At 32.0% G+C, this 4,519-nt stretch overlaps 1 pseudogene; it reads left to right on the top strand.

Annotated features, from left to right (window-relative positions):
- The first annotated feature begins 4,016 nt into the window (after positions 1-4,016).
- Positions 4,017-4,116, top strand: LOC113193910 (U6 spliceosomal RNA; annotated as a pseudogene).
- Positions 4,117-4,519: the final 403 nt, after the last annotated feature.

The raw sequence follows: 4,519 nt of genomic DNA, 5'->3' as shown, positions 1-4,519 counted from the left end.
ATCAATCACATTCCTATACTCTAATATAGGAAAACTATCCTATTCACAGTAAACTCAAAAATAAAAATAAAATGCTTGGGAATCGATCTAACAAAAGAGGTGAAGGACCTCTACAATGAAAACTACAGAACACCAAAGAAGTAAAATGAAAAAGACCTTAGGAGATGGAAAGATCTCCCATTTTCTTGGGTAGGCATAATTAATACTATCAAAATGATCATACTACCAAAAGAGCAGATTTGATACAATCCCCATCAAGATATCAATTCTTCATAAAAATAGAAAAAGGAATTCTGGAATTCGTTTGAAAAAATAAGAAACCCAGAATATCCAAAGCAATTCTTAGCAAAAAGGGTGATGCTGGAGGCATCACAATACTGGATCTCAAATTATACTACAGAGCTATAGTAACAAAAAAGCATGGTACTAGCACCAAAACACACATGAAAACCAATGGAACAGAATAGAAGACACAGACACAAACCCACATTAATATAGTTATCTGACACTAGACAAAGGTGCCAAAAACATACATTGGAGAAAAGGTAGACTTTTAACAAATGGTGCTGAGAAAATTGGAAATCCATACATAGAAGAATGAAATTTGACCCCTCTCACCCTGCACAAAATTCAATTTAAAGTGCATTGAAGACCTAGGAACTAAACCTGAAGCTCTGCAACTGCTAGAAGAAAATATAGGCCCAACACTCCAACATGTTGGAACAAGAACCAACCTCCTTAATATGACTCCTAAAGTGCAATAAATAAAATATAAAATCAATGGATGGCATCATATTGAAAAGCTTCTGTATAGCAAGGAAACAATTAAGAGCATGAACAAAGAGCCTACAGAATGGAAGATCTTTACCACCTGCTCCTGAGAGCATTAATATTCAGAATATATAATGAATTCAAAAACTTGACAAAAATACGATTAATAAATGGGCAAAAGGACCAAACAGACATTTCTCAAAAGAAGAAATACAATATACCAACAAATATATGAAAAAATATTCAACATCTCTAGCAATCATGGAAATACAAATCAAAACTACATTGAGATTTCATCTCATTCCAGTCAGAATGGCAATCATCAGGCATATAAATAATAATAGATATTGGTGTGAATGTGGAAGCAAAGAAACACTCATACATTGTTTGTGGGACTGAAAATTAGTGCAACCATTCTGGAAAGCAGTATAGAGATTGCTCAAAAAACTAGTAATGAAACCATCATATGACCCAGCTATCCCACTCCTTGGCATATATCCAAAAGATTTAAAATCAGCATTCTGCAGTGATTCAGCCCCACCAACGTTTATAGCAGCACAATTCAGAATAGCCAAAGTATGGAACCAACCCTTGGTGCCCCTTCAACAGATTTATGGATAAAGAAAATGTGATTATATATATATATATATATATATATATATATATATATATATATACACACACACACACACACACACACACACACACACACACACACAATGGAGTATTAGTCATAAAGAAGAATGAAATTATGGCACTTGCTGGTTTATGGATGGAAATGAAGACTATTATGCTAAGTGAAATGGGCCAGTCCCAAAAAGTCAAAGGTCAAATGTTTAATAGCAGAGGTTAACCCAAAATGGGGGTAGGGAGAGATAAAGGAAAAAGGGGGAGAAGGGATTCTATCAAAATAGAGGAAATATCAATAAAACAGATAAATGGGATTGACTGGGAGGAAAGAAAGATGGGATGGGAAAGGACTGGGGATGAATCTGAACAAACTTTTATATTTTATTTATTGCACTTTAGTATATAAAATATGTGAATATACTACAGTGAATTTCAACATCACAAATATCCACAAGACACTAACTTAAAAAAAAATAAAATCACAAATAATTTGAAGAAAGATGAATAGAGTAGAGGGAGGGAAGCATGGGAATAGAGGGTAAGGGGACTAAATTAGAGCAAATTATATTCCATGTTTTTGTGATCATGTCAAAATATATCCTAATATTATACATAACATAAAAAGAATAAAAAAATGACATTGTAAAAATAAAACATAAGTGGCCCAAAGAACTAAACAGATACATTTCAAAAGACGTACAAATGGTCAACAGATATATGAAAAAATATTCAATAACTTTAGCAATCAGAAAAATGCAAATCGATACTACACTGAGATTTTTATCTCATTCTAGTTACAATGATAATCATCAAGAATATAAATAATACTGCTGGCAAGGATATGTGTGGAAAGGATCACATATATACAGTCAGTGAAATTGTAAGTTAGTATAACTATGGAGATCAATAATGGAGATTCCTTAAAAGACTAGGAATGGAATCACCATACCCAGGTATACCATTCCTTAGCATTCATCCAAAACAATTTAATTCAATGTACAATATACATATCTGTGTTTGTAGTAACACAATTCACAATAGATTAGTTATGGGACCAATCTAATTGTCTATCAATGAATGAGTAAAGAAAATGTGATACATGGGGCTGGAGTTGGGGCTCAGCAGTAGAGTGCTTGCCTAGTAGGTGCGAAGCACTGAGTTCGAGCCTCAGCACCACATAAAAATAAATAAAATAAAGGTATTGTGTACAACAATAAGTAAATATATGTATATATAGTTTTTTAAAGAAAGAAAATGTGATACACACACTGCACACACACACACAATGGTGTTTGATATAGCCACAAAGAAGAATGAAATGCCATTTTCAGGAAAATGGGTGAAACTAGAAAGCATTATGTTACCTGAAATCAGACTCAGAAAGGCAGGCACTGTGTGTTTTCTAATATATGTGGAAGCTAGAGAGTAAAAAGAAAGAACATGGACCTCAAGAAAAAAAGAGGCAAGATCAGGAGAATAATGGAAGGAGACTAGAGGAGGAAGGAAGGCAGGGAAAAGAATTGTCCAAGAAGTGAAAGACTAAATTATGTTACGTGCATATATTAATCTGCCACATGAATCTATTATGTATAATTATAATGCAATTTAAAATTATATCTCAATGAAATCGTAAAAAAAAAAAAAAAAAAAGGTCATCAAAAACTTGAGCCAGGCATGATGGCACACATCTGTAAACCTAGTGATTTGGGAACTTGAGATAGGAGGATGGCAATTTCAAGGCCAACACTGGCAACTTAGTAAGACATTGACTCAAAACAAAAAGTTTCTAAAAAAGGATGGGGAGATAGCTCAGTGTTCAGAATGGCCCCAGGTTCAATCCCCAGTACTAGAAAAAAAATTGTCCACTTATACTATTAGGCTTGTTAAATTGTATTTTGTTTGTTTGTTTAACATCCTAAGAAATAGCATAAGCACATGGCATCTCCAAAGAGATACTTAAATAAATCAATGGATAAAATAAACTTTCTCCCTTTTTAATAAAAATAGAAAAATAAAAAGTTACTCCTTCTTTGAAAATGTGTAGTTTCATGAGTAAAGAATTAATAAAGAGGGTTTTGTTAAAAGATATTCTTGCCATTTTGAAGAATATTTTCTTCATCCAAATCTCCTTGATATCACTAAGACACTTAATTCTTCAACATTATTTTCTATGCTGAACTTTCAAAAAATAATTTATCATGAGGAAATGATAAATGTTAATAAACAAAGCTGACAATTCTCACATATATATTTGCTTTAGCAACAGAACTTTAAATTCCTTATCAGTAGTAATATTAGATATTTACATTCATATTTTATAATGGGATTCATATATTTCAGAGCCATGTAATGAAATATGAAATTTCCTATAGTTATTTATATTATAAAAATATTTCTTACTGTATCTACCTCTGAATTATCACTTTTCTCTCCTTGGATTTTCTTTGGAAGTATGATTTGCAAAAATGGATTTTGAGAACCTGAAGAAATTAAAAGAAAAAATATTTAGCAACCCTGCCTTGAATTTGACTAAATATCTGTTTGACACTTTTCAGAGGTTTACTTGTGGAGGTAAGGATGGTTCCTCACTCTGTACTCCTGTAAAAACCTTGAGCACTCATTTCATCAGCACACACACAAAATAGAATGAAAGAGAGATTAGCATGTTCCCTGTGAAAGGATGACACTCAAATTCATGAAGAGTTCCATACTTAAAACTAAGCAAAATAAAACAAAAAAAAACACTTGAAAACATTTAATTTAAAAAACATACAATGTAGTTTTAAAAGGCCCAAAAAATAAAAATATTCAATTTATACAAAATTTTCTGTTCCTGGAAAAAAACAGAATAGACAAAAATAAATAAACAGCATACTTAAGAAAACCTGTTGACTTTTGTGCACTAAAGTCTAGTTTCATCCTTCTACATATGGATATCAAGTTTTCCTAGCATCATTTGTTAAAAAGGTTATCTTTTCTTCAACATGTTTTTGGAAGCTTTCATAATGACTAGATGACTATATCTATGCAGGTTTTTCTCTGTTTCTTCTACTCTGTTCCATTGATCTTTATGTCAGTTTCAATGCCAATACCATGCTATTTTTATTATTATAACTCT

The sequence above is a fragment of the Urocitellus parryii genome, chromosome 14 (genome assembly GCF_045843805.1).
Source record: "Urocitellus parryii isolate mUroPar1 chromosome 14, mUroPar1.hap1, whole genome shotgun sequence".
In the NCBI taxonomy this organism is placed as follows: Eukaryota; Metazoa; Chordata; class Mammalia; order Rodentia; family Sciuridae; genus Urocitellus; species Urocitellus parryii.
Note: the sequence above shows the minus strand (reverse complement) of the source record. Positions and strands in the feature narration are given on the sequence as shown.